Below are 10,080 nucleotides of genomic sequence, written 5' to 3'. Positions count from 1 at the left end.
TTGCTATGGTTGTAACCTTTGATATCTTATTGGTGCTCTTATGTTTGGGAAATTAAGTACAAGCCAACTGTAATGATATAATTAGGAGTTTGTCTCGAATATTGCTTGCATAATCCCCGTAACTCTAGTATGTTGAACTGCTAGAACTCATTGACAGTTATGTTATTGAGAAAGTGTCACGGAGCTTCGAAATTAAGCTCTCTAAGTGGACGTTGAACGGTTGTAGGAATTATTTTTTTTATAGATTTTGTATAAAAGTCACAAAGCTAGAGCTTATGCGAGATGGTCGTGAACAAGGTCCAAATGGATTGGGAACTTGTGTTTTGTTGTTAGTTATATTGAAGTTTGTATGGTTGATTGAGTGGATCGATTTTGAAATAAAGTCGAAAGTTGTTAATATTTTTACTACGAGTCAAATGCTTTGTAAAAGGCAACTTTTCTAAGGGGAGCGGCACCATGCGCGGACAAACATCCTGGAATTTTACAACGGTTGGTAGATCCTTTACCCACAAGAGTGTGGGAACTGAAAGATCGCAAAAATGAATTGGCAAGGACTGGTTACGAGCATATTTGTTTTATGTTATATTTAGGGTATTGAGTTGATCGGGTAGATCGAGGCCGAACTGAAGGCTAAAATGGCTGAAATTTCTACCACTACCATATATTCATATGCGAACAACATCTGATGGTGCATTTTAAAAAATTCCACTTTGTCCCCCATTTTGCTTATGGAGTGTAACAAGCCTAACAAACAAGTTATACTACATTACTAGGCATATAAGGATTACGTGCGGTCCAAAAATTCTGACATGGAAATCGATCAATTTGAAAATTCTCATATGTTTATACAACAGTGATAGGTATTGTCTGAAAAAATTAGGCTGATCCGCCTTGAGTAAGGCACCCAACGGAGTGGTCAACGCTTTGTACACGCAAACTTCCCTAAGGGGAGCGGCACCATGCGCAGACAAACATCCCTTAATTTTTACATCCGTAAGTAGACCCCCTACCCACGAGAGTGTGGGAGCTGAAAGATCGAAAAAATGAATTGGCAAGGACCAGTTACGAGGATATTTGTTTTATGTTCTATTTAGGGTATCGAGTTGACCGGGTAGATAGAGGCCCAACCGAAGGTGGAAATGGCTGAAATTTCTACCACTACCAAATATTCTTATGAGGACAACATCCGACGGTGTATTTTAAAAAATTCAATTTCATCCTCCATTTTGCTCATGGACGGTAACAAGCCTAGTAAACAAGTTATACTACATTACTAGGCATATAAGGATTATGTGTAATCCAAAAATTCTGAGATGGAAATCGATCAATCTGAAAATTCTCATATGTCTATACAACAGTGATAGGTATTGTGTAAAAAAATTAGGCCAATCCGTCGTGAATAAGGCACCCAACTGAGCGGTCAACGCTTTGCAAAAGCAAACTTCCCTAAGAACAGTGGCACCATGCACAGGAAATTGTTATGAAATTTTGACATCCATAAGTAGACCCCCTACCCACGAGAGTGTGGGAGCTAAAAGATTGAAAAAAGTGAATTGCCAAGGACCGGTTATGAGCATATTTGTTGTATGCTCTATTTAGGGTATCGAGTTGACCGGGTAGATCGAGGTCCAACCGAAGGCGGAAATTGCCGAAATTTCTACCACTACCGTATATTCGTATGCGGACAACATCCGATGGTGCATTTTAAAAAATTCCATTTTCTCCCCCATTTTGCTCATGGAGGGTAACAAGCCTAATAAACAAGTTATACTACATTACTAGGCATATAAGGATTATGTGCGATCCAACAATTTTGAAATGGAAATCGATTAATCCGAAAATTTTCATATGTTTACACAACAGTTATAGGTATTGTGTAAAAAAAGGAGGCCGATCCGCTGTGAATAAGGCACCCAACGGAGCGGTCAACACTTTGCACAAGCAAACTTCCCTGAGGGGAGCGGCACCATGCACGAGCAAATGTTCCGGAATTTTGACATCCATAAGTAGACCCCCTACCCACGAGAGTGTGGGAACTGAAAGATCGAAAAAAGTGTATTGCCAAGGACCGGTTACGAGCATATTTGTTTTATATACTATTTAGGGTATTGAGTTGACCGGATAGATTGAGGTCTAACCTAAGGCGGAAATCACTGAAATTTCTACCACTACCATATATTTGTATGTGGACAACATCTGATGGTGAATTTAAAAATATTCCATTTCCTCCCCCATTTTGCTCACGAAGGGTAACAAGTCTAATAAACAAGTTATACTGCATTACTAGGCATATAAGGATTATGTGTGCGATCCAAACATTCTGAAATGGAAATTGATCAATCCGAAAATTTTCATATGTTTATACAACAGAGATAGGTATTGTATAAAAAAATTAGGTTGATCCACCGTGAATAAGGCACCCAACGGAGTGGTCAACACTTTGCATAAGTAAACTTCCCCAAGGGGAGCGGCACCATGCCAAGACAAACGTTCTGAAATTTTGACATCCGTAAGTAGACCTCCTACCCACAAGAGTGTAGGAGCTGAAAGATAAAAAAAGTGAATTTCCAAGGACCGGTTATGAGCATATTTATTTTATGTTCTATTTAACGTATCGAGTTGACCGGGTAGATCAGAGCCCAAATGAAGGCGGAAATCACTGAAATGTCTACCACTACCATATATTCATATGTGGACAATATCCAACGGGGAATTTTTGAAAATTCCATTTTCTCCTCCATTTTGCTCATGGAGGGTTTTAGTTTTAAATAACCCTAATAAACAAGTTATACTTAAATTGCTGAAAAAGTTTGAGATGTACCATGTCTTTATTTTTAGTTTTTTTTTTAGGATTAATTTCAGTTTACCCCCCTGAGGTTTGGGGGTGAAATCATTTCACCCCCTCAACTTTCAATTTTGAATTTTTACCCCCTAAACTTTTCAATTTCAATCAGCCGTGTCCAATTTTTACTGTTCCGTCCAAATTGGACGTTAAGTTTGACTTTTAAGGGTTAAAATGGTCATTTCAACATAAAAAAATAAAAAAAATAAAAAAAAATATTTATGTTTTTTTTTTTTCTTCCTGCTTTTTAGTTTTTTTTTTGTTTCTTCATTTTTTTATTTATTTTGTCTCCAACCTATATACCACAAGTTATAATAGGTTTATAAAAACAAAAAAATACTCTAGGTAGTTGAAAGCCGCTCGCTGGTCTACGATATTTGTGACATATCTCCGATAAAGTGAAGAATTTAGGATATATCCCAAATAAAGTGAAGAAATATTTGTAAAAAATAATTTTACACTTTATCTGTAAATAAATATCTGTATATTCCCAATAAAGTGAAGAAATATCTGTGTAAAATCATTTTTGGTCTACGATATTTGTGATATATGTCCAATAAATTGAAGAATTTTAGGATATATCCCCAATAAAGTGAAGAAATATCTGTGTAAAATCATTTTTTACAGATATTTATTTACAGATAAATATTAGATATATATCACAAATATCGCAGACCAAAAATGATTTTACACAGATATTTCTTCACTTTATTGGGAATATACAGATATTTATTTACAGATAAAGTGTAAAATTATTTTTTACAAATATTTCTTCACTTTATTTGAGATATATCCTAAATGCTTCACTTTATCGGAGATATGTCACAAATATCGTAGACCAGCGAGCGGCTTTCAACTACCTAGAGTATTTTTTTTGTTTTTATAAACCTATTATAACTTGTGGTATATAGGTTGGAGACAAAATTATAAAAAAAAAATTAAAAAAAAAAAAAACTAAAAAGCAGGAAAAAAAAAAACAGAATTTTTTTTTATTTTTTTTATTTTTTTATGTTGAAATGACCATTTTAACCCTCAAAAGTCAAACTTAACGTCCAATTTGGACGGAACAGTAAAAATTGGACACGGCTGATTGAAATTGAAAAGTTTAGGGGGTAAAAATTCAAAATTGAAAGTTGAGGGGGTGAAATTTCACCCCCAAACCTCAGGGGGGTAAACTGAAATTAATCCTTTTTTTTATTTATATCGTTAGTAGTAAATTGGTATGACATGAATAAATTGTCCAATTTCTATTCGAATGTGGACACAAACCATGCATTATTTATTAAAAAAAAGAAGTTTATATTAATTAAAAAAAAAACGGCGGTGTTTTTCAATTTTCAATTTTCATTCTTTCCCTCCACCTGACCAATTTTACCTTTATGTCCACTAGTATTTATGGAAACTAACCCTAGAAACTCAGCACAATCTCTCTCGCTTCCTCGGCCGCACACTTAATTGTCTCCTCTCTCCTTTCCACTTCTCTCTGCCATCATCAAAGACCACCATTTCCGGCCACCAATTCACAACACCGCCACCGCCAATCGATTCTGGACCCAATTTCGATCAAAACCCAAGAAGATCACTGCCATCCACCGCCGCCAGCCTCATCGCGACCATCAAAGTCGCGACGGCGCTGCTCCCATCAAGTTTCGGCCATTTCCTCAACATACCCCTCCATCAGCGTGCGCAGAGGAAGCCGGTCATCAAAATCCAGAAGCCTCGACATCAGCCGTACCTCGAAGGACCCCGCACGTTCCATCGCGGGAATCCTAGACCCTGGGTTTCTCCGGTCTTCCTTCTCCAAATCGAATCGAGCTCCAATACCTCCAAGAATGGAGTCAGTGCCTCTCCTTTTATCAAAACCAAGGGCCCGACTTCTGATTTCAACCAGAGCCAGCGCGGATGCCGCCGGATTATCCTCTTCATTCTGGTAACTATGACGACCTAAAATTTTTAACATTTTCTAAAAAAATAATAAGTTTAATTTTATTTATTGTGCTAAATTATTTGTTTAAATATTATTATTATTTAGAGATAATTTTACTTGTTTTCTTTTGGGTTTAAGTAATTAGAGTAGCCCAAAGATTTTGGCCCAAAACTCAAACCCAAAGTAACTTAACAGCCTATAGAACGATTTCCACGACAAAAACTAGATCAACAACGCCTAAACTCAAAGTTTTGTCCCTTCTATTCATCGTCTTCCTCACCTCCACATTCTCCTCCATCTGATACACCAAGCCACCGCCATAGGAAAGTACAAAGGACATAGCCGCCGCCATGGGTAAGTAGGAGGTGTCAACAGCCTTGGAAATCAAGTTTCAGATTGGTGATTCCCCAAAGCTATGAAGCTAGAGCTGGAACCCTAGAATCAAGAGCTGGAACTCTAGAAATCTGGAGGTGGCAAGTCTAGTATCTATATGGGTAAGATTTAAATTAGAATATCCAATTTTCTTTCTGTTAGACCAATCTTACTTTCTACGTTTACCCCTCCTTTCCAGACACTATAAATAGGCTAAACCATCTATGCTTTCCATACAGTTCCTTGAGTTGCTAGATACATAGATAAACAAGGGAGAGAGAGAAAAAGAGGGTTTTGGTATCTTAGAAGTGGAGGAGTAAAAACTCAGGTGTGATTCTTTTTCTAATTTGATAAGCTCTTTGTTGGTTCTGATGGTTAATGCAATTTGGAAATAGGGTTATGTTTATGCTTTAAATATCCATAGGCTATTATTAAGACCTGGGTTGATAGAAGAAGTTGCAATAGAGATAAAGTTCAGTTAGGAATAAAGTTGTTGTTACTAGAACAAAACTAATTATTTTCTCATCTTCTATTTTGATTTCACTAGTTTTCTGGAAAATAGTTTATATATTTGGTCTTTGAATTAATCCAAATTAGAATTTGAAATCACTTTGTATCTGGTTTGTTGTTTCCTTTAGTCATTAGAGTTTTTGGAAGACATAGATAAATAGAATATGACTGGAGAAGAGTCAAGAACCAAGTAGGAAACATATGCAGTTTTAAAGTTGAATTTAGAAAGCCTTCACTCATCTTTTAAAGCCTTGTCGAAAGTGTGGTTTCTTTTCTTTGACACTTTAGAATGTCCATTTTCAGTACTGAAAGTTTTACACAAATGAGAGTTTTAGAAAGTACATTAAAACTGAAGAGGTTAGCACACAGTTGCAGTTTCTGCAGAAAAACGTGGGACTGTAGCTGAATTTTAAAAATTCATAACTAATTCTAGGAAAAAAAATTTCAGGTGATTCAAATTCCGAGAGTTTCTTTAGGATGTCAGCTACAAATCGTTAGAAGACCATGAAATCAGATTTTAAACAGATTTGTACAGTTTTTAACATTAAGGTGACTGGGTCAGAAAACTGCAGTATTTCAGTTTGTCAAGTAAAAACCTGTTTTGGTCAAAATAACTCACTGCTAAGATTTTCATAGTATGTTAGCTGAGTTTTGCTTTAATTCTTTGTGTGTGGAACTAATGAATTCTATTCTTGCAATAGGAACTTGTTTTCATCCGGATACTTAACGTGAAAATCAATCGAGGTAGGGGAAAAACTTGGGGAGCCTCTATGTTTGCATTGGATGGTTGTTTACTAGAGAAAAGGAAGAAGGAGAAAACTCCAAAACAACTTTCATTACTAGAGAAATGGAAGAAGGAGAAAACTCCAAAACAACTTTCATTACTAGAGAAAAGGAAAAACCAAAAATCCCTGTAAAGAAAGCACTTACAGGTAGAGAAAGAGAAAGAAACTCTCAAAGATTTGTCCTAGAAGACAATCTGCCTAGAATACCAATTTTCAATTATGGTATCTGGCTAAATCTAGACCAAGCTCTAAATAAAAGAAAAACTATTGACCAATGGGTTAATAGCCTTATGATGACTTCTGCGCTTACCATTGGTAAATTCGAAGCACCAGATCTACAGGTATATTATGTAACTATCCTTACTGGAGTAGCAAAGAAATACTATTTCTCTTTCAAAGAAACAAAAAGAGGAAGAGAATGGTTATAACAGATCAAGAACTCAAAATCACCATATAATTATGCAGTATCTTTGTATGACTAATTCTGCGGAGATCTTTCAAACATAAGTGAAAAGGCTAAAGAATTAGCCAAATCAAACATTTATGCTCTCAAAATCTACGACATGAGATCCTTTAAAGAATATCTAAATGAATTCCAGGAATACTATTGTGCAATAGGTAAACAAGAAAACACTGATCTAGTAAACTTATTACACAGAAAACTCCTTGAACTATGGAGAACAGCTATAAGAGAAAGTATAACTGCAAAACCTATAGAAAGATTTTCAAAAGGAGAAATTGCTGATAGAAACAGGCAATTACTAAAAGAACAGTGCAAAGCAAATCTGAAAGCCAAAATGGCCAAGAAACAACTCAAAGGAGTTAAAAATTTCTGCTATGGAATTTTAGATGCACCCACAAACTAGGGATGCCATGAAGCTAAATTCCCAAAAAGAAAAGGAAAATATTATTCAAAAAAAGATACAAGAAAAATGAAAACAAGAGTTGGAAGTTGAAAAAAAAATAGTTCTAATATTAGAAAGGATAAAAAAGATTCTAAAAAGAAATTCTTCAAAAAGAAAAATCATCAAAACAACCATCAGCATAAACCGAAAAGGAAAGCATGCAGATGCTGGTTATGCAAAGTTGAAGGACATTATGCAAATGAATGTCTAGAAAAGAATAAAAGATTTGCAAAAGCTCTATTTGAAGATTATGAGCTTATAACAGAAACAACAAACATAAAAGGCTACGAGGTAGCTTATTTTGATGAAGAAGACTACTCTGCCTGGTTTGAAGAAGAAGAATCATCATCTGATTCTGGGAAAAAAGCAAGACAGAAGAAATAATGTCTTCATATCAGGTTAACCCTGGTGCATTCGTTTGTGCTACTTCTTGTGTCATGAAAAGAATGGTCTCTCTATTTTTTGTGAAGAGTTAAAAAAGACTTATCCCAAAGAATGCTTCATAGCTGAAGCAAGAAGAAAAATAAAAAATGGAACTATAAGCCAACTGGTAGAACAAGAATATGAAGAATATTTATGCGAAGAGAAAGAAAGAAATTCAGAAGTTTTAAAACAAAAAACTACTGAAAAAACTGCTCTATCTACTCCAAAAATAAAGGAAGAAAAGATAGATGAAAATATAGAACTAGTTGAATTAGAAAATAATCCAGAAGAATGTAAACCATTCATGTAACGTCCCGAACCTAAATCCACGTGTTTACTAGTCATTTGGACGGTAAACGACATTTACTTTCACTTTTACTTTCGGTTTAGTACTTTTAGTGGCCCTAAAAGTTGACTTTTTGTTCGAATCAAAATTTGAGAAAAAGTTCTTCATGGAAGTTGTAGAGGACGTTAAACCGAGCGCGTGCATATGTGGTATGTAAAAATCGGAGTTCGTATGCAAAAGTTATAAGCGAAATACTAAAGTTACTGTTCATATAGTAAGTTTCTATAAATAGCCGAGTTACTGTGGTAAGTTTCCATTTTTCGGAAACTTACCGAGCTCTCTCTTCTCTCTCCCCGATTCTCTCTTCCTCTCCGACCCCTTCACCTTCTTCCGGCCATATCTCCTCCATCCGGCGACGGATTTTGACGTGTAAGGTGTCGTTGGAAAGCTCTCTTCATTCTCTTGATTTCTGGGTTCGTTTGGTAGCCTAATATGAACTGTGGAAGGTGCAGCAATGAGAAGAAGAGGACGGTCACTGTAGCCGAACGGAGGTTTCATCGATTTCCGGCGATTCCGGCCACCTCCGGTCCCCATCTCGCCGTCGAAGGTTCGGTTTTCATCACTGATCATTTCCCCTATGGCCTTGTATCACGATTTGTTGTGTAGATGCCGAATCGACGAATTGAAATTCTAGGGTTCTTGAGGATTTCTGGGTTTTTGTTCATTAATTGTTTTCGACTGTTTCTAGTTGTTATTTGGAATTGTTGTAGTTATGAAGTTGAATCAGTGTGTTGAGAAGGTGCTACTGTCAAATTTTGGTGGCCATCGGAGATGGTGGCGGCGGCGCCGCCACTGTGGGCGGCGGTAGCGGCGGCTAGGGTAGTTTATAAATTTCAATTTTAGCTAGTTAAATTCTATAATTATCATAGAGCTTATATGTGAAGTTTGGTGAATTTTGGAGGAGTTTGGAATTGTTTGTGAATTTTCGAAGTTTGGAGTTTTGTGGTGGAATTATGGGAAATCCGGCCGTCGGATTTCCCTCGTTTTCATTATGGAATATGTAAATTGAGGAATTAGAATTGTGGAAGAGATTTGGGTTGAATTTAAGAAGTAATGGAGATAGGGATTTTCGGATTTCGTTTAAGTTCGTAATTATTTTATCGGATTGCCGTTTACGGAAATATAATTGTGTACAGGGCAATGTCGCGAGCTACGGTTAGATGAAAGAACTCGTTTGCGTGGTTGCCAATAGTACTGTGAGTGGACGTTTGTTTTAAATAAGTGATGCATGCATTTATTTTATTAAAGCATGTTCTATTTTATTAACGTATTTTCCGAGCATATAAAGTTAATTGCGAATTATCTCATGGATTTACTTTTAAATAATGATTCTCATGAAGTATTTAAGTTCTATACCGGTTGTGAGTTTTGGTTATGAAGTTGTTATGCTCGGATTCGAATTTATAAATGATGTTGATTTTCGACGAATTGATTTTCGATGTGATTTTCGAGATTTATACTGTTTATATTATCTTTATAATCGTCGATTTGAGATTTCTGAAAGATTTTCGAAATGGGATTTCGATGGAATAAATTCTTGTTTATTTATTCGATTTTTGGCATTGGGAATGCCTCATTGACAATCTACTTATTTCTTTAGCGTGTGGGACACGCTGTTAATTTATACGACTCTTTGAGTATTTCCGGGTACGGTTGGGAATCGTACCCGTGTTGTCTTTATACGTGGGACATGGGGAAGCTTTATTGATTTATCGGTTTTTAACCACCATACCCAGGGTCGTTATATATATATTATTTTACTGGCTAGCCTATTAGTACTCCTCCCTACTTACTATGTGTTTGTAGGTGAGTAGAGGAGAGCATGGGATGCTCTAGAGTGTGGGACACTCCGACCCGAGCCAATAAGGCTCCCTTCTTTTGTATGGTGAAACTTCTTCCCCATATTTTATCGTTGCTTGACTAGCGGGGCTAGTCCGATTTTCACTGTAGCCAGCGGGGCTGGTCGTATT

The 10,080-nt window shown here is 36.2% G+C and overlaps 1 long non-coding RNA gene across 1 annotated transcript; it reads left to right on the top strand.

The window, feature by feature from the left end:
- The first annotated feature begins 4,983 nt into the window (after positions 1-4,983).
- On the top strand, positions 4,984-6,415 carry LOC112201445. Its single transcript, XR_002936754.2, has 3 exons — positions 4,984-5,263; positions 5,381-5,469; positions 6,353-6,415. It is a non-coding gene; the product is annotated as an uncharacterized LOC112201445 (long non-coding RNA).
- Positions 6,416-10,080: the final 3,665 nt, after the last annotated feature.

This window comes from Rosa chinensis, chromosome 5 (genome assembly GCF_002994745.2).
Source record: "Rosa chinensis cultivar Old Blush chromosome 5, RchiOBHm-V2, whole genome shotgun sequence".
Classification (NCBI taxonomy): Eukaryota; Viridiplantae; Streptophyta; class Magnoliopsida; order Rosales; family Rosaceae; genus Rosa; species Rosa chinensis.
Note: the sequence above shows the minus strand (reverse complement) of the source record. Positions and strands in the feature narration are given on the sequence as shown.